Raw genomic sequence first — 22,026 nt, 5'->3', positions numbered from 1 at the left:
TGAAGAAAAGACAGAATACCTGCCCATAAGTAATAAAACCAGACAAGATGCATCTCTGACTGTAGATGAATTCAATTTGAAGACTATTGACCACTTCAAGTAACTAGGAAGTCTTTTTAGAAATAACAACAGATCAGATATAGAAATATATGCCTGTTTATCAAAAGCAAACAAGACACTTTTTAGTTTCATCAAAATTCTAAAGAAAAGATCTTTAGCAGTAACTTCAAAATCCGCGTATATCAATCGAGCATTATACCTGTGATGTTATAACGATGTGAAACATTAATATTTAGAAAGGAAGATGAAGAAAAACTGTTGATATTCGAAAGAAAAGTACGAAGGAAAATTTTTGGCGTGTATACGACGAAAATAACATGGAATGGAGAATAAGAAGAAATGAAGAATTGAGAGGGCTGTACAAACATCGTAACATCGTCGAAGTGCCCAAGAGGAGATGGCTGAATTGGACAGGCCATATAGCAAGAATGACAGAGAATGGACTACCTAGAATGGCTTTCAGCACAACAGTAGATCGAACCAGAGGAAGAGGGAGACCCAGAATCAGATGGCGGGATAGAATTCGGGGGGATACAACTAGGATGAATAGCAACAGCAACTGGACAAACAGCGCATTGGACAGACGGAAGTGGAAGAGGCTCATAGAGCAGGCGTATGGTCGATAAGGCCCTTGCCACATGTAAAGTAAAGTAAGTATGCCTCCAAACTGTGTCACATGCTGAGTTTAGACCAACGAAAGCATCTGACGTTTCCTGCTAAATTTTTTATCCTGTTTCAATAAATGTTGTTAAAGACAAGAGTTGGTATAAGACCTGATAAGCGCAGCTCTGTCCTGGTCGGAATCCAGCGTGCTAAATAGGAAGATTCTGAATGATCAGTGGGGTAATCCGATTCTACAGAATTCTTTCAAGGAACAGATACCTTGGAAGAGGATGATTTGAAGTAATTAAAAACGCAATACCTTTGTCGATTCGGTGGGATGGTTTGGCTTCGGCGAATGCCTGGAGAACCTTACACTCAAGCGCAGGTGGTTCGAACAGCGATTTAAGGAGGAAATGGTATGATGGCATGGGGGTGCTTTTCGTGTTTATGTCCTCCTACTGCGCTTAAGACAACGCTGAAAGTGGCAGCAAAATAACACATTTTCAGCACTGTGCTGGGTAGAGCAACAATAACGAAGACGATGATTGTATTTGCTGTGCTCGACGAAATTACTTTCGTCCGGCCGTAAATGTGGATTCTTTGATTCCTATACGCCGTGTCCTTTCCCGAGGAGACGAGATGACATCAGCTACTTACGAGATCGGAAGTGTTGTTGTTTGTAGGAGCGGTGCGGCCTGCTTCCATTATTTATGAGTTCCAGGACCCCTCCGCGCCTGCAGAGGCTGGACGGAGGGTCCGGTCGGCCCCCAGCCTGTTGTGGCCGCTGACGAGCGCCGCCGCCGCCGCCGCCGCCGCCGCCAGCGCTGGGTCGGACGGATTTATAGGCCATCGCTCACGCTTACGGCCGCCGGCGCCGCCTCCACCCCTCGCAGCGCCGCTGTTTATCGCCGCCGCTCTCTTGTTGACGCGCCGGTTCGACCACTCTTTGTCGGTACCGGAACGCGGAGGACGCCAGAGACGCGGCTGCGTGGACGCCTTCTTGTCGATATACCGGTCCTCAGTGCTCTGTGGCCACTTCAGATGAGAACTCACACGAGCATTCCTTCGGATCGTCCTGCATTACGATGCGAACAAGTAATGCGAAAAAACGTCTCATCGATTATGAATGTCTACTGGAGGCTTCGTAAGATGCTGCAGACGCTGGCACTGCTACACTACGGGCCATTAACACTGCTACACCAAAAAGAAGTGCAGATGACAAACGGGCATTCATTGGACAAATATATTATACTACAACTGGCATGTGATTATATTTTCACTCAATTTGGGTGTATAGATCCTGAGAAATCAGTACCCAGAACAACCACATCTGGCCGTAATAACGGCCTTGATACATCTGGCCATTAAGTTAACCAGAGCTTGGATGGTGTGTACAGGTACAGCTGCCCATGCAGCTTCAACACGATACCACAGGTCATCAAGAGTAGTGACTGGCGTATTGTGACGAGCCAATTTCTAGACCACCATTGACCAGACGTTTTCAATTGGTGAGAGATTTGGAAAATGTGCTGGCCAAGGCAGCAGTCGAACATTTTCTGTATCCAGAAAGGCCGGTACAGGATCTTCAACATCTGGTCGTGCGTTATCCTGCTCAAATGTAGGGTTTGGCAGGGATCGAATGAAGAGTAGAGCCACGGTACGTAACACATCTGGAATGTAACGTCCACTGTTCAAAAGTGCAGTCAATGTGAACAAGGAACAAGAGGTTGCCGAGACGTGTAACCAATGGCACCGCATACCATCACGCCGGCTGATACGACAGTATGGCGATGACGAATACACGCTTCCAATGTGCGTTCACCGCGGTGTCGGCAAACACGGATGTGACCATCATGATGCTGTAAACAGAACCTGGATTCATCCGAAAAAATGACGTTTTGCCATTTGTGCATCCAGTTTCGTCGTTGAGTACACCATCGCAGGCGCTCCTGTCTGTGATGCAAAGTCGAGGGTAACTGCAGCCACGGTCTCCGAGCTGATAGTCCATGCTGCTGAAACGTCGTCGAACTGTTCGTGCAGATGGTTGATATCTTGCAAACGCCCCATCTGTTGACTCAGGGATCGAGACGTGGCTACACGATCCGTTAGAGCCATGCGGATAAGATGCCTGTCATCTCAACTGCTACTGATACGACGCCGTTGGGATCCAGCACGGCGTTCCGTATTACCCTCCCGAACCCATCGATTTCATATTCTGCTTACAGTCATTGGGTCTCGACCAACGCGAGCAGCAATGTCGCGATACGATAAACCGCAATCGCGATAGGCTACAATCCGACATTTATCAAAGTCGGAAACGTGATGGTACGCATTTCTCCTTCTTACACGAGGCATCACAAGAACGTTTCACCAGACAACGCCTGTCAATTGCTGTTTGTGTATGAGAAATCGGTTGGAAACTTTTCTCATGTTAGCACGTTTTAGGTGTCGCCACCGGCGCCAACCTTGTTTGAATGCTCTGAAAAGCTAATCATTTGCATATCACAGCATCTTCTTCCTGCAGGTTAAATTTCACGTCTGTTGCACGTCATCTTCGTAGTGTAGCAATTTTAATGGCCAGTAGTGTATAAATATTCTGACAGCTATTTTGATCCAACTGGGAAGTCCTGTCACTGCTTTGCATCAAACTCGTTCAAATGAAACGTCAAGTGATTTATTTAACTAACTAGTTACTTTTGTATTTGTTATATTTGTCATCTCTGGAGATGCAAGTGAAATGTTCCCATACATGAAATGTATTCCAAATTATGAATATGATCCACCATTGGCTGTATATTGGAAATGACCACAATGAAAATTTGTGCCAGACTGGGACTCGAAGCGGGATTTCATGCCTTTCGCGAGCGGTCACCTTAAGCGATTTGGCTAACCGCGCACAGTCCCGAGCAGGTCCAAATTTCCGTATGTCGTCGTTCACGAATATCCTAAGGACGTCGCATCGTGCTTATTAATAATATAGGCACTGCTATTTCGTATTTCCTCGCCAATATCAGTCCCTTGACTCTCAATAAATATGTCGTTCCCGGACGAGGATATACACTACTAGCCATTAAAATTACTACACCACCAAGATGACGTGCAACAGACGCGAAATTTAACCGACAGGAAGAAGATGCTGTGATATGCAAATGATTAGCTTTTCAGAGTACTCACACAAGATTGCCGCCGGTGGCGACACCTACAAGGTGCTGACATGAAGAAAGTTGCCAACCGATTTCTCATACACAAACAGCAGTTGACCGGCGTTGCCTGGTGAAACGTTGTTGTGATGCCTCGTGTAAGGAGGACAAATGCGTACCACCACGTTACCGACTTTGATAAAGGTCGGATTGTAGCCTATCGCAACTGCGGTTTATCGTATCGCGATATTGCTGCCTCGCGTTGCTCCAGATCCAATGACTGCTAGCAGAATATGCAATCGATGGGTTCAGGAGGGTAATACGGAACGCCGTGTTGGATCCCAACGGCCTCGCATCACTAGCAGTCGAGATGACAGGCATCTGATCCGTATGGCTGTAACGGATCGTGCAGCCACGTCTCGATCACTGAGTCAACATATGTGGACGTTTGCAAGACAACAACCATCTGCACAAACAGTTCGATGACGTTTGTAGCAGCATGGAGTATCAGCTCGGAGACCATGGCTGCGGTTACCCTTGACGCAGGATCGCAGACAGGAGCGCCTGCCATGGTGTACTCAACAAAGAATCTGGGGGCACGAATGGCAAAACGTCGTTTTTTCAGATGAATCCAGTTCGTGTTTACAGCATTATGATGCTCTCATCCGTGTTTGGCGACATCGCGGTGAACGCACATAGGAAGCGTGTATTCGTCATCGCCATACAGGCTTATCAGCAAGCGTAATGGTATGCGGTGCCATAGGTTACACGTCACGGTCATCTCTTGTTCACATTGACGGCACTTTGAACAGTGGACTTTACATTTCAGATGTGTTACGACCGGTGGCTCTACCCTTAATTCGATCCCTGCCTAACCCTACATTTCAGTAGGATAATGCACGACGGCATGTTGCACGTCCTGTACGGGCCTTTCTGGATACAGAAAATGTTCGACTGCTGCCCTGTCCAGCACATTCTCCAGATCTCTCAGCAATTGAAAACGTCTGGTCAATGGTGGCCGAGCAACTGGCTCGTCACAATAAGTCAGTCAATACTCTTGATGAACGGTGGTATCGTGTTGAAGCTGCATGGGCAGCTCAACCTGTACACGCCATCCAAGCTCTGTTTCACTTAATGCCCAGGCGTATCAAGGCCGTTATTACGGCCAGAGGTGGTTGTTCTGGGTACTGATTTGTCAGGATCTATGCACCCAAATTGCGTGAAAATGTAATCACATGTCAGTTCTAGTATAATATATTTGTCCAATGAATACCCGTTTATCATCTGCATTTCTTTTTGGTGTTGCAATTTTACTGGCCAGTAGTGTTTATAACGTACGAGTACAAGTTGTGGCACATGGATGTCGGCATATAGAATTTTGGGTCTGGCTGTGTTTCTTCCACGGATAGCCGAAGCGGTTAAGATGGCTACTCACGCAGAGCAGTAAATCAAGGCTCGGGTCCCAGTCCACCACAAATTTTCGTGGACGTTAACATATCTGATGGTGAATCATATTCGCAATTGCGAATACATTTCCCGTATTTTTTGAAAGCTGTAGTTGCTGTAGTCTCTGTTTCCTTCGGTCTTGCTTGCAGATCCAAAGGAACAATGCACTGTGTGGCTTAATAACTCAGGCACTGTTATTTCGTATGAACTGTATGCCCCTGTTAAGTTGCATCATCCATCTTCGCCTCTTGCTCCACTCCTCAGTCAACATAAATCGGCAAAAGCCGAAGGTCTTCTGTCAAATATTGTATTTGATTTAGCTCTTCGTACATTAACGAACAAGTAAAAGCTAGATCTCCATTGCTGAACGTGAGCGAGCTGCGTAGGTCTCTTCGGTAGCAGTCGCTTCTTTGTGATGCTCCTTATGCGAACTGACGCTGTCGGAAATGACACTGTCCCAACAACATGTGCTTTGGTCGCGGGTCGAGGCAAATGCTTCTCGTAAGCAGAAGACAGTAACACTAGGATTAGAAGAAGCGTATCCGTCTTAAACTGCCTTTCTTTGTTGGTTTATGGGCAGTTATGCTCCTCCTTTGCGGCACACAGTTGCCTGTTTTGCCAGCCATCTGCAGTGACTTACGTATTCCAGAATGACATTTTCACTCTGCAGCGGAGTGTGCGCTGATATGAAACGTCCTGGCAGATTAAGACTGTGTGCCCGACTGAGACTCGAACTCGGGACCTTTGCCTTTCGCGGGCAAGTGCTCTACCAACTGAACTACCGAAGCTCGACTTACGCCCGGTACTCACAGCTTTACTCGTCTCCTACCTTCCAAACTTACGTATTCTTTCAAACACCTCCAAATTATCTCATAAATCTTGACAAACTGAACATGTAACACGTCACCCTCAGTTTCAAATAGAAACCAAACTTTACTCAGGTTTCAGCCAAAATAATTTGGCCTTCTTCAGAAGCGAGTGACACTAAACTACTACATGCCAAAGTTTGGCCATGTCAAGTATAAAAGTGTAGCACCATAGTAACTAGTCATAATCTATATTACTTGGGCTCAAGAGAGTTCCTGTGCCGCTCTCGTCCGAGCAGTATGGCCTGCTGTTTCTCTTCATTCAAAGTAATGTAGATTATGAGTAGTTACTATGGTGCTACAGTTTTATACTCGACATGACCAAACTTTGGCATGCAGGAGTTTAGTGTCAGTCGCTTCTGAAGAAGGCCAAACTATTTTGGCTGAAACATGGGTAAAGTTTGGTTTCTGTTTGCAACACAGACTCGCGTGTTACATGTTCAATTATCACAGTTGCTGACAGGGCTGCACAATGTTAAAAATTCTCATATCTTGCCAAAACTCTTCCTGCTCTTCACCATTCCAGTTGATAGGGCAGTTCAGTACATTTAACTTTTGAATTGACCTCCAATAAAAAAAAAATCAAGAGGATTTAGATCATTTCACGTTGGAGACCAACGTACGGACTGTGATAGATCTCTCCATCTTGTACTATATTGGCGCATTAAATACCGTCGGCCGAAGTGGCCGTGCGGTTCTAGGCTCTGCAGTCTGGAACCGCGAGACCAGGTTCGAATCCTGCCTCGGGCATGGATGTGTGTGATGTCCTTAGGTTAGTTACGTTTAACTAGTTCTAAGTTCTAGGGGACTAATGACCTCAGACGTTGAGTACCATAGTGCTCAGAGCCATTTCAACCATTAAATACCTTGTTATTGATGTTATAATTGTTACTAGCTGCTCTGCCCGGCATTGCTCGGGTTGTTTAATATCTGCCACACAAAGTGACTGGCCGTACATACAAACCACCTGCAGTCTGAGGGCCTTCACAAGTCCTACCCCTACTGCAACATCCATCCGGCTATGTAGACGACTACAGCAGTCATCACACCTAATGGAAATACAAAGTGAACAGTGACAGTGGTGATGCACTTGCAAACTGGTGGGTGGGTGGGGGGGGGGGGGGATGAAAACAATATGTACCTCGCATTTGGCGCAAATGATAGAGATTCCTTCTGTTCGGCAGCATGGACACGAGGATGTAACCTGGATCTACACTCCTGGAAATGGAAAAAAGAACACATTGACACCGGTGTGTCAGACCCACCATACTTGCTCCGGACACTGAGAGAGGGCTGTACAAGCAATGATCACACGCACGGCACAGCGGACACACCAGGAACCGCGGTGTTGGCCGTCGAATGGCGCTAGCTGCGCAGCATTTGTGCACCGCCGCCGTCAGTGTCAACCAATTTGCCGTGGCATACGGAGCTCCATCGCAGTCTTTAACACTGGTAGCCGCGACAGCGTGGACGTGAACCGTATGTGCAGTTGATGGACTTTGAGCGAGGGCGTATAGTGGGCATGCGGGAGGCCGGGTGGACGTACCGCCGAATTGCTCAACACGTGGGGCGTGAGGTCTCCACAGTACATCGATGTTGTCGCCAGTGGTCGGCGGAAGGTGCACGTGCCCGTCGACCTGGGACCGGACCGCAGCGACGCACGGATGCACGCCAAGACCGTAGGATCCTATGCAGTGCCGTAGGGGACCGCACCGCCACTTGCTAGCAAATTAGGGACACTGTTGCTCCTGGGGTATCGGCGAGGACCATTCGCAACCGTCTCCACGAAGCTGGGCTACGCTCCCGCACACCGTTAGGCCGTCTTCCGCTCACGCCCCAACAACGTGCAGCCCGCCTCCAGTGGTGTCACGACAGGCGTGAATGGAGGGACGAATGGAGACGTGTCGTCTTCAGCGATGAGACTCGCTTCTGCCTTGGTGCCAATGATGGTCGTATGCGTGTTTGGCGCCGTGCAGGTGAGCGCCACAATCAGGACTGCATACGACCGAGGCACACAGGGCCAACACCCGGCATCATGGTGTGAAGAGCGATCTCCTACACTGGCCGTACACCTCTGGTGATCGTCGAGGGGACACTGAATAGTGCACGGTACATCCAAACCGTCATCGAACCCATCGTTCTACCATTCCTAGACCGGCAAGGGAACTTGCTGTTCCAACAGGACAGTGCTATTCCGCATGTATCCCGTGCCACCCAACGTGCTCTAGAAGGTGTAAGTCAACTACCCTGGCTAGCAAGATCTCCGGATCTATCCCCCATTGAGCATGTTTGGGACTGGATGAAGCGTCGTCTCACGCGGTCTGCACGTCCAGCACGAACGCTGGTCCCACTGAGGCGCCAGGTGGAAATGGCATGGCAAGCCGTTCCACAGGACTACATCCAGCATCTCTACGATCGTCTCCATGGGAGAATAGCAGCCTGCATTGGTGCGAAAGGTGGATATACACTGTACCAGTGCCGACATTGTGCATGCTCTGTTGCCTGTGTCTATGTGCCTGTGGTTCTGTCAGTGTGATCATGTGATGTATCTGACCCCAGGGATGTGTCAATAAAGTTTCCCCTTCCTGGGACAATGAATTCACGGTGTTCTTATTTCAATTTCCAGGAGTGTATCTTTGGAAAGGAAAACATACTGCTGAAAATCTCTCGTAATATACTACCAGACTTCCCGCACAGCCAACATGGACCCGCTCTAATAGAGATTGGAATAACTATTGCCCTGGTTACTTCCTTTCCTCGCCCCCGGTGGAATTTCCAGAAAGCAAACTGGGAAGTTTTTCCTCATAACCTGGATAAGTGCCTGGGATGGATACCTCTTAGATTAAAGAACTACAAGAGGTTTTCTGGTGCGGTCATAAGCTTCGCAAAAACGCCAATATCTAGAGGCTACCGTAAACAATACATCCCACGATGGAACAAAGAATGTGAAAATCAATACCAGGCATTCCTCAACAGCAACGCAGACGACCTACTACACAATCTTGATGTTGCTTGACGAGAACGATCGCTTGAAACCGTTCAAGAATCAGACTTCAAAACGTCTGGTAGAAAAGCGTGGCCCCTTTTAAGAATACTAAATGGCGGCAATAAGAGCGTCCACAAACAAACAACGATGCATCCAAACAATGTTGCCTCTCATATAGTATCAACCTCTAAAACTCAGCGAGATATAGCTCACACCAAACAGATTAAGCGTGACCTCACAACATTAAAATTTCTCTGTGATGGCCAAATGGAATTTTCCCGTCCATTCTCGGCAGAATACATGCGCTTGCGCTTGGTTGTTCGGTTCTTAAATGAAAAACAAGTTCGTTCTGCTGAAATTCACCGGAAGCTTATTCAGGTTTATAGTGCAGGTGTGAGGAATAGTGGAAATGTGCGTAAATGGTGTAGGCTGTTTAATGAAGGAAAGACCACTGTTGATAACGAAGAACGACCTGAACGGCCTAGTGTCATGAATGAAGACGCAAAAAGTTGATGAGGCAGTTCACCAAAACAGGAGCTTCGCTACTGACGAGCTCCACCAGAAATCTCATCAACTTTCAAGATCAGTGGTTTTCCACGTTGTTACTGACAAAGCTCACTGCAAAAGAATATGTGTGAGACGGGCTCCAAAAAAAGTTGAGAGAAAAACACAAAACAAAGCGAATGGCACATTTACGATATTTTCTGAAGCAGAAGAAGACACTTAATTGTCTCAGGGAAAAATATGATCATAAGATCTGTAAGAATGGCACATTCTTTGTTCGTCTTGGAGCGCTGTCACAAGGATGGTAACGAGTTCTTGAGTCACATTGTGACCGGTGTTGAAACGTGGATTGTGCACTACATGCCAGGGAATAAACGTCAGTTCAGTGAGTGGCACCATTCAAACTCCCTGACTAAACTACGAAAATTGAAGCAAGAACCGTCAACACGAAAAATCATGGCCACGATTTTTTAAGACTGGCACGGCGTTCTTCTGTTATACTACCTGTCAAGAGGAATGACAGTTAATGGTGAGAGGTACTAGGGGCGCCGATTTATAAAAAAGTATTGTGGGGGGGGGGGGGGGAGGGAGGGGGCATACGGGGATCTTGCCTAGATAAATTTTCTAAATGTTATATGAAAAATAGTGAGTTTTGAAGTTTTCTTAAGCATTTTAGAGTCTTATGATCAACACTAGAGCCCCGAAAACTGGACTCTTGATAGCTCGACGCTCCGGGAAACTCGACAAGCCTGACACATTATTTGGCTTTGAAAAAAGAAACAAAATATAAACACGCACTGTATTTTCGTAAAAAGCTAATTTAACTTACATTAATAATCGTGCTTATAGACTATTACATAGCTATGAAAATACTGAAATAATATTTAAATAAATCTTAAACTATCATTAAAAGAATAAAACATAAAATATTGCTGTCGCACAGTAATAGTACTTTGAATAATTAGTGAAATAGCTAATTTAAGATTACTTTGAATAAAGCTCAGGGTTCATTAAATAAAAATAATCTCTCAAAGTGGATGCTTTAATACAGTTAATAAGGTTAATACAGTATGCATAATACTTTCAGTCAAAAAGTATTAAATAGCGGGTTTTAATTGTGTCTTACACACTAAAAATATTTATTTGAAAATAATTAATACAGTACTATAGTAATACAGTACTAAGCTAGTACTAATATTTCGAAACTGAAACTTTAACATCACATTTGTATTTAATTCTCTATTTGATAAACATTTTAATTATTGCTCTAAATGCCATTATTAGGGCTATAGTGTCTTTAGAAAGTTGCAAATGGCGACCGTCTGACTGGATTACTGAATATGAAGTAGTTGATGACTGGTCGGATATCCAGTTCATCCAAAACATCTCGGTGGACATGAAGAACAGCCAAGTTGTTCAATCGCTTCTGTCCCATTGCTGATCGGATATATGACTTCAGACGTCTAAGGGCGCTAAAAGACCGTTCTGCTGCTGCTGTCGTGATTGGAACTACTTACAGAAGCTTAACGCACTTCACTACTTCACATAACATTTCTCAAATGGATCTGAGCACTATGGGACTTAACATCTGCAGCCATCAGTCCCCTAGAACTTAGTACTGCTTAAACCTAACTAACCTAATGACATCACACACATCCATGGCTGAGGCAGGATTCGAACCTGCGACCGTAGCGGTCGCGCGTTTCCAGACTGAAGCACATAGAACCGCTCGGCTACACTGGCCGGCAATATTTTTCCAACTGCAGGCTCTAGTGTAATGTACTTTCTTACATCACGCATGTTTTTTTTAAGACCATTGTTTTTTATTAGCGATATCGGCTAACATATTAAAGTGTAAGCACAGTCCCTCAACGTCTACGTCATTTTTGAAAAACTTTGTCGATTTTTCCATTATTGTTTCACTTCTGTTTGCTAAAATCAAGCACTGTTGTTTAACTGCAGAGACCTGTGTGAGGCCAGTTGAAGCAAACCGCTCAGTAATGCAAGGCTGCACCGTTTCACAAACTTCAACGTAAATAGCTTTGAAGTATTCCTTTGGGGTTTTGAAAGTGTGCGGTGAGCTGGCTTTGTTGTTTTCATGCTTATTTGGTATAATTCGATTCCGAGGAAGCCGAATGATCATCAGCTTGCGAAATTGTTTCTTTTAAACACAATCCCAAAAGTATTCAAAACTATCAGGCCTTCCATTCAATATACAGATCAAGCCCTGTTATATTTTTTTCAGATCAGCAACACTTAGATGAGGGCATTCAATTTTTTCATTGATATCCTCTACTGGGTTCATTGCGTGGCAATTAAGACGTAAAAAGAAATAAGTCTTGGATTGTGACATTGACTCAAGGAAGCCTGCACATTTGTAACCTGCCTCTGTTTTGTCCTCTGCAGAAAAAATTTCAAAAAACTTCGGAAGTTCTTCAAAGTTTTTCAATATTCTCAACATACTAGAAGCTCGCGTAGCCTATCGGGTCGGGCAAAGGGGTCGTAGACCAGCCTGGTCGTTGGCACTCTCACAGCGTATTCTTCTGAAAAGTCCCATCCTCTTGTTGGATTCCCTTACAGTGTTTATTAAGTCCTCGATTAGAGACGCAATATCCCTCGTAGACGTAAGATAGCGGAGATTGTCTAAAACTACCAAGTTTAAACTGTGAGCAGTGCAGTGCACACAATGTGCTTTTGGTTGTACATCAAAAACTAACTTTTTTAGTGCTTTAAATTTATCTCTCATATTCAAGGCTCCTTCATAGCACTGTTCTCTTAAGTTATCCATTGACGAATCAAGACGAGCAAAAACGTCTTTTAAAATACTAAACAGAGTTTGTTATTCAGTGTTGGGGGTCTCGTATAAGCCAATAAAGTCTTCGTTGACGATTAAGGAATTATCGACAGTACGAATGCAGAATGAAACTGGTTCGTGAATCGAAGAATCACTTGTTTCATCAACCATAATAGAAAAATGTTCAGTCTTCTTGACTGAAGCCAATACCTTTCTCAATACAGACATTCCTAGTAGATCAATGATCTCGTTTTAAATATCGCAGGACGTCCACTTATACTTAAACACCCTAACTAATCTTCAAAACCCAGGTATGTCATTCTTTCGGAGTTCCAACACTTGAAAAAAGTGAGTTTACGTCTTCGTGCCCTCTAATTGCTAGTCCTTGTCGGCATAGAAATTGCACGGTAGTAAAAATTGTCTCAATAGCTAAACGGCGTTTCTTCATATCACTGACTAACTGATCATTCAGTTGGGAGGCCACACTTCGGTTAGCAACAGAATTTAGTTTCAGAATACCTTCTTTATGTGTAAACGTATTTTCACGAAGACGGAATTTTTCCAAAGTTTTTTTTCCAGTTAGGAAACCCTATGGAGGTAAATGCATTTTTTTGAAGAAAATTGTAATAGATTTTTAGCATCTGCCTCTGTGCAGTTTTTGCAAAAAAACTGTTTCGATAGATGCTTCGCATTCTAGCCATTTGTATTTGATCAACCAAGACTTCTGAAATGATCTTCTCTTACCGCATTGTCCAGGTTTCGGCTGTGAACGGTTCTCGCCTGAATACGACGATGCAACTGATGACACAGTAATCGTTGGAGGCTGACATGCAGTATCATAAACTTCCAAAAACTGGTTCAAATGGCTCTGAGCACCATGGTACTTAACATCTGAGGTCATCAGTCCCCTAGAACTTAGAACTACTGAAACTTAACTAACCTAAGGACATCACACATATCCATGCCCGAGGCAAGATTTGAACTTGCGTCCGTAGCGGTCGCGCGGTTCCAGACTGAAGCGCCTAGAATCGCTCGGCCACTCCGGCCGGCCTCACCTTCCAAGCGTGCCTTTTTGGTAACAAATTTATCCATTGCAAACTTAATTCACAATACACTACGAGACTAAAGCAATCGAATAAAATACAGTAATATAAAGTAGTCCACTAATCACTAAAGTCGGAACACTAAACACATCTGCAGCATGCATTGAACGAAACTATCCACACTGAATGACTGCGACAGCAGGGTGGGCTTTACGTAGCTGCAGAGTCGTAATGTCTCGAAGCGTCAAGGCGATGCAAGGCGGAGGGTTCCAGGCGCTTCCTCTTGATGTCGCTGCGGCCGCAGCGCTGGCCCATCGGCGCCAGACTTTACCCAAAGGTTCGCGCACCGGCACAAATTCTAAGCGTGCCCGCAGTTCCATAACACTATCATGATTCACGCCACTCGTTTTCAATTAACCTGCTTACTACCGTAATAATGATTTGTTTTACCTCACTGCTGAATGTATTTTAAAAGGTAACTATCGCCAAACAGGTGCCTCTGAGGTATTGTGAAACATTATTAAAGCTTATGTGCGCTACACAAAATCGCCGGCGGCGCCTTTTTTATGGCGGCATCATTCTGTTTCATGACAATGTTCTGCCTGATGTTGCACCAACAAGAAAGACACAACTGGACAAGTTACATTGGGAATTACTGGATCATCCAACTTACAGCCCTGATTTATCACAATCAGACTATCATCTGTTTCTAAAACTGAAGGAATTTCTTGGTCAAAAGCATTTGGATAACGATGGTGTATTGAAACAAACTGTTACTAACTGGTTTAACGGTCAGGCGGCAGAGTTCTTTGGCGCTGGGATCCTAAACCTGGTGCCACAATTAGACAAATGTTTAAGTGTTCATGATGACTATGTTCAAAAGTAAAAAAAAAATAAATGTGAATATTGTAGTTTTTATGCGACTTAGTTCATAAATATAGTTCCCCTTACTCAATAACAAATCGGTTCTCACTTTAAAAATGACCCTCATAGCCTATGTGCGCCAAAATGTTCATTAGGGTATCGAGTAGAAATCTGAGTTAATCGGCCAACAACTTTTAGAAATATTTCGTAACAACTTTTCCCTTAGGAAATATTATCTACACAGTGTTCTGCCTCTGATCTGGAAGGTAAGATTGAAATAAAAGTGTAGATTTTCATGAATTACAAACAAAGAAACAAGCACCCTTCTCTACACATACAGTAGAGAAAATAATACACATTTAGGCTACTGGAAGACCTCATGAAGCATCTACTTGATGTAAGAGCTTCTCAGGCACCGCACGTCTGTCATCTTCTCACTATTTATATTCTTCCTTTCTTCAGCCAAGTTCTTCCTGCCTTGAGTTTCTTGACTTCTTGAATCATTTTCGGCTTGGGGAGTTGACTGTCAGCACCCTTGAAGTCATTCCTGGTTTCTGTGACCCACATCGTGTTCTAAATTGTACGCAGAGGTCGCGCAAGTTAAGTTGGCTCCTGCACAGAAAAAGCATTCTCGTTCTCAGCGCTGGGCGTTGTCCACCCTTCTTTTCTGTAGGGGAGGTCGTCTACGGAACCATGTGCTCCATCTGTTATGACTGAAACATTTCCTGCCCACCTTAGCTACACTGTAGGATAGGAGGCATATGCACGTCATCTGCACTGCAATGTATCTCAAACAATGTTAAACAAACGACTTAGTAAAAAATTTGATTCTCACACATCTCATAGCCTCATCTGACAGCTCCATTACAAAGAGCCTCTCACTTCGTTCAGGTCGTAGTACTGTAATATTTCTATATCAAGTAAGGCAGCAAAATCCAAAACATTGCAATGAATTATAGGGATCACTATGAATTTGCGTTTGGTGCATGTTAGACAATATGTTGCTGGATACGAAATGGAGCTGTTGTTGTTGTGGTCTTCAGTCCTGAGACTGGTTTGATGCAGCTCTCCATGCTACTCTATCTGTGCAAGCTTTTTCATCTCCCAGTACCTACTGCAACCTACATCCTTCTGAATCTGTTTAGCGTATTCATCTCTTGGTCTCCCTCTACGATTTTTACCCTCTACGGTGCCCTCCAATACTAAATTGGTGATCCCTTGATGCCTCAGAACATGTCCTACTACTAGATCCCTCCTTCTAGTTAAGTTGTGCCACAAGCTCCTCTTCTTCCCAATCCTATTCAATACCTCCTCATTACTTATATGATCTACCCATCTAATCTTCAGCATTCTTCTGTAGCACCACATTTCGAAAGCTTGTATTCTCTTCTTGTCCAAACTAGTTATCGTCCATGTTTCACTTCCATACATGGCTACACTCCATGCAAATACTTTCAGAAACGACTTCCTGACACTTAAATCAATACTCGATGTCAACAAATTTCTCTTTTTCAGAAACGCATTCCTTGCCATTGCCAGTCTACATTTTATATCCTCTCTAGTTCGACCATCATCAGTTATTTTGCTCCCCAAATAGCAAAACTCCATTACTACTTTAAGTTTATCACTTCCTAATCTAATTCCCTCAGCATCACCCGACTTAATTCGACTACATTCCATTATCCTTGTTTTGCTTTTATTGATGTTCATCTTATACCCTGGTTTCAAGACACTGTCCATTCCGTTCAACTGCACTTCCACGTCCTTTGCTGTCTCTGACAGAATTACAATGTCACCGGCGAACCTCGAAATTTTTATTTCTTCTCCATGGATTTTAATACCTACTCCAAATTTTTCTTTTGTTTCCTTCGCTTGCTCAATATACAGATTGAATAACATTGGGGAGAGGCTACAACCGTGTCTCACTCCCTTCCCAACCACTGCTTCCCTTTCATGTCCCACGACTCTTATAACTACCATCTGGTTTCTGTACAAATTGTAAATAGCCTTTCGCTCCCTGTATGTTCACCCCTGCCACCTTCAGAATTTGAAAGAGAGTATTCCAGTCAACATTGTCAAAAGCTTTCTCTAAGTCTACAAATGCTAGAAACGTAGGTTTGCCTTTCCTTAATCTTTCTTCTTCCTGAATCTTTCTTCTTCTGGTCAGCAACAAAACAAAAATAGTTTTGTTATATTCTCCTCGGCTACTGCCGTGACCTTCACTTGTAAGACATCAAGGGATCATCAGCTTTTAATATCTACTCCAATTTTTGTTTTCTTTCCTTTACTGCTTGCTCAATTTACAGATTGAATAATATAAGGGATAGGCAACGACCCTGTGTCACTCCCTTAGCAATCACTGATTCCCGTACATGAACCTCGACTCTTATAGCTGCCATCTGTTTTCTGTACAAATTGTAAATAGCCTTTCGCTCCCTGTATTTTTACTCCTGCCACCTTCAGAATTTGAAAGAGAGTATTCCACTCAACATTGTCAAAAGCTTTCTCTAAGTCTACAATTGCTAGAAACGTAGGTTAGCCTTTCCTTAATCTAGCTTCTAAGATAAGTCGTAGGGTCAGTATTGCCTCACGTGTTCCAACATTTCTACGGAACCCAAACTGATCTTCCCCGAGGACAGCATCTACCAGTTTTTCCATTCATCTGTAAAGAATTCGTGTTAGTATTATGCATCCGTGCTTTATTAAACTGATAGTTCGGTAATTTTCACATCTGTCAACACCTGCTTTCTTTGGGATTGGAATTATTGTATTCTTCTTGAAGTCTGTAGGTATTTCGCCTGTCTCATACATCTTGCTCACCAGATGGTAGAGTTTTGTCAGGACTGGCTCTCCCAAGGCCGTCAGTAGTTCCAATGGAATGTTGCCTACTCCCAGGGCCTTGTTTCGACTCAGGTCTTTCCGTGCCCTGTCAAACTCTTCACGCAGTATCGTATCTCCCATTTCATCTTCATCTACGTCCTCTCCCATTTCCGTAATATTGTCCTCAAGTACATTGCCCTTGTATAGGCCCTCTTTATACTCCGTTTCTGCCTTCCCTTCTTTGCTTAGAACTGGGTTTCCATCTGAACTCTTGATATTCATACAAGTGGTTCTCTGTTCTGCAAAGATCTCTTTAATTTTCCTGTGGGCAGTATCTATCTTACCCCTAGTGAGATAACCCACTACATCCTTACATTTGTTCTCTGGCCATCCCTGCTTAGCCATTTTGCCCTCCCTGTCGATCTCGTTTTTGAGACGTTTGTATTCCTTTTTGCCTGCTTCATTTGCTGCATTTTTATATTTTCTCCTTTCATCAATTCAATATTTCTTCTGTTACCCAAAGGTTTCTACTAGCCCTCGTCTTTTTACCTACTAGGTCCTCTGCTGCCTTCACTACTTCATCTCTCAAAGCTACCCATTCTTCTTCTACTGTATTTCTTTCCTCCATTCCTGTCAATTGTTCCCTTATGCTCTCTGAAACTCTGTACAACATCTGGTTCTTTCAGTCTATCCAGATCCCTTCTCCTTAAATTCCCACCTTTTTGCAGTTTCTTCAGTTTTAATCTACAGTTCATAACCAATAGATTATGATCAGAGTGCACATATGCCCCTGGAAATGTCTTACAATTTAAAACCTGGTTCCTAAATCTCTGTCTTACCATTATGTAACCTATCTGAAACCTGTCAGTATCTCCAGGCTACTTCCATGTATAAAACCTTCTTTTATGATTCTTGAACCAAGTGTTAGCTATGATTAAGTTGTGCTCTGTGCAAAATTCTATCAGGCGACTTCATCTTTCATTTCTTAGCCCCAATCCATTATCACCTACTACATTTCCTCCTCTCCCTTTTCCTACTACTGAATTCCAGTCACCCATGACTATTAAATTTTCGTGTCCCTTCACTATCTGAATAATTTCTTTTATTTCATCATACATTCCTTCAATTTCTTTGTCATCTGCAGAGCTAGTTGGCACATAAACTTGTACTACTGTAGTAGGCATGGGCTTCGTGTCTATCTTGGCCACAATAATGCGTTCGCTATGCTGTTTGTAGTAGCTTACGCGCACTCCTATTTTTTATACATTATTAAACCGACTCCTGCATTACCCCTATTTGATTTTGTATTTATAACCCTGTATTCACGTGACAAGAAGTCTTGTTCCTCCTGCCACCGAACTTCACTAATTCCCACTATATCTGACTTTGACCTATCCCTTCCCTTTTTAAATATTCTAACCTACCTGCCCGATTTAGGGATCTGACATTCCACGCTCCGATCCGTAGAACGCCAGTTTTCTTTCTCCTGATAACGACGTCCTCCTGAGTAGTCCCCGCCCGGACATCCGAATGGGGGACTAATTTACCTCCGGAATATTTTATCCAAGAGGACGCCATCATCATTTAATCATACAGTAAAGCTCCATGCCCTCGGCAAAAATTACGGCCGTAGTTTCCCCTGATTTCAGCCGTTCGCAGTACCAGCACAGCAAGGCCATTTTGGTTATTGTTACAAGGCCAGATCAGTCAATCATCCAGACTGTTGCCCCTGCAACTACTGAAAAGGCTGCTGCCCCTCTTCAGGAACCACACGTTTGTCTGGCCTCGCAACAGATACCCCTCCATTGTGGTACGGCTCTCTGTATCGCTGAGGCACGCAAGCCTCCCCACCAACGGCAAGGTCCATGGTTCTTGGGGAGGGGGGGGGGGGAATGTCCAACTTCACATGAGACCTATGTATATTGCCACTCTCAAGAAAATTAATTCTGTGTAATGCGATCACATGCTATCAAGTGCGCAAATAATATAGTGTACGTGAAACGTTCATAACATGTCTCATATGTCTTAAAAAGGCCGAGATACGAAAAGTGTTTTCGGCAAATTATGGCATGCAAAGTGGAGAGTATTTTGCTATATAACTGACATGCTAAACTTTCTCATCTATTGCTACATACGAGTGATTTTTTGAATGAAAAGGTGTATTATCTTAAGGTCCATCGATAGATGGTGAAATGAGAATTAGTAGTGAAAGAATCATACTTTTATTTTCATATTGAGCATGAGATTTTCGTAAGCTATTGAGCTTGCCTGTCCTCGAGTTTTTGATTAATGGGAGACTGTTCCGGGATTCTGTCACAAATACTGCTGCATTAGACTGCTAGTGGGGTGAAAGTGCATAAACCATGCTCTGTTTTGGAATAAGAGGCTAGTTCTAACATTGCAACAAGGGAAAGGAAAAAGGTGTACCAGACAGGCGAAAATAGATCGCAATCGCTGTTACAATTTTAATGTAATCTTGTACCCCTTGTGCTTTTAATAATGTCAAACTATTAGTCGTCCTGGCATAACCTGTTAATATGATCTATCACAGACGTGTGAGTTGTAGCTTGCGAGGTCCACGTCAGATTCTTTTGAGTAAAGATTTCTGCTGTATCACGCTGACCCATCTGTAAGTCAGACGCTATCACTTTTGTTGTGCCCTCCCCTACCCTGCAACCTGCACAGATGGGGGATTTGTAATGCTCCATGCACTCTGCTCCAAGATTTGTTGAATTTGCCGCATGTCCAGCATTCTTTTGATATGCTCGTAAAATTTCAGTTGACATTTTTCATTTCATGTGCTACGTTAGATGTTCAAATGTTCAAATGGGTGTGAAATCTTATGGGACTTAACTGCCAAGGTCATCAGTCGCTAAGCTTTACTTAACCTAAATTATCCTAAGGACAAACACACACACCCATGCCAAAGGGAGAACTCGAGCCTCCGCTGGGATCAGCAGCACAGTCCATTACTACGTTAGATATCTGTTCGGTCTCTTGCCTACTTCATAATCTGCAGTTTTCTTTTGTCGTAATGGGCTCCAGGTTTTTTTCTGATGATAATTTCTCAATATGAATCCAAAAATCTGAAATCGACCACCTTAACCCTATGCATACATTGCCTAACTGGACGCTTCTAGATCACCAGAAATCTCCCCCACACTTACCCACTGGTCCAAGTGCATTTACATAAGAGATTTCAAGGAAGATCATTTGTGAGCCGTGGTGGCTCGGTTTGCTCGCCTAACGTCCTCTGGCACCGGTATCAGGAGTCACCTCCCATGTGACGTATCTTAGATTTTTCCTGGTTGAGGTGCGGAGGCTCGGCGCAGAGGTAGTAAGTCACGAATGGCACTTGAGGAGGAGAGCTGGAGGGCTGGAGCAGCAGTGCCTGGTGGCCGGGTTTGGTTGGGTAAATTTGGGTTTGACAACTCGTGTACCGAGCCGGATAGCCGCTAAAGAAGGCGAAGAAGGCTCTGCTCTGAAGCTCTGGTAATGGGGGGGCCTCCTCCTGTTATCTGAAAAGGAGTTCGAAGAATAACTGACGGTGGGCAGAGTGCACCATAACACACTGCCTAAAGATATTCTGACCCTGTGGTTTTATTATTTAAAAGGAAAATTGGCGCTATATTATTGTGTCTGTTTCACTGAATAATATGTATTTGTTTGGTCTGCACTGTGCCTTGGCTTGAGAGTGGCCAATAGTTGTTACTACGTCTTCTCTGAAGACACGTGTTTCTGTTAATTGGTAAACCGCTTGTGTGCACCCAATTGGTGTGCGATGTTATGAACTGAAGAGGTAACACCGGAAAGTGCACTGTACCCGGTGGCAAGGTCACGCTACTATATCAAATACTCGGCACGAATTTGAAATCTAATTATTTATGCCTCAGGAGGTTTAACTGTAACTGCTCTGTTTCTACCTGACCCTTGTGAGTTGCATATACTCGCTTATCATCTTACGTAGACAGAGGCGTATCTATTTATTGTGTACGACAAATTCCAGTCTACTTATCTCTGTCAATCCCAGCGGGTTTCCCCTGATATGATTAGAAACCGTTTTGAAGATCCACAGGATCTTGGAAGACATCTGGAAGGCCATGAAGATTCCTGACGACTGGAAAACTGCCCTGATACACCCACTACACAAAAAAGGTGACAAGATTGACCCGAACAACTACAGAGGAATATCCCTACTACCGTTCACATACAAGATCCTCTCTTAAGCTTTACTGAACAGACTAGAATGCCAGACCGACCACTTGATTGGGGAATAGCAAACAGGCTTCCATAAAGGGCGGTCTTGTGCGGAACTAATTTTGAACCTAAAAATGATTTTACAACACAAACAGAACCTGGTCATTGCCTTTGTCGACTTTAAAAAGGCGTACTACTCTATCGACCGGAAAACTCTCTTCAAAATTCTATCAGAATACAAAGGAGACAACAAAACACGGGCTATCATAGAGCAAACTTTAACCAACACGACCTCCAAAGTAAAGTTCTGTGGGGAACTATCAGAGCCCTTGAAATTCGCACAGGTGTCCGACAAGGCGATGGCCTCTCACCTCTCCTTTTCAATCTGGTGTTAGATAAGGTCATAAAAGAATGGGAAACATCACAACAGGGGATAACCTTAGGAAACCCACAGATTAAATGCCTGGCCTTTGCAGACGATTTGGCGTTTGTCAGGAAAGGTATAAAGGAAACAAAAGACGCTATTGAAAAACTGCACGAAATCGCTTCCAAAACTGGACTACAGATCTCTTACGAAAAGACTCAGTTTATGAGCACAAAGAAACTCTCATCTCTGAACACAAAGTATGGCACGATTTAAAAAACGGCAAACTTCAAATACCTCGGTGAAACACTTCAAATGAGTGGACATAACAGAGACTCA

The sequence above is a fragment of the Schistocerca gregaria genome, chromosome 8 (assembly GCF_023897955.1).
Source record: "Schistocerca gregaria isolate iqSchGreg1 chromosome 8, iqSchGreg1.2, whole genome shotgun sequence".
NCBI classification, from domain to species: Eukaryota; Metazoa; Arthropoda; class Insecta; order Orthoptera; family Acrididae; genus Schistocerca; species Schistocerca gregaria.
Note: the sequence above shows the minus strand (reverse complement) of the source record.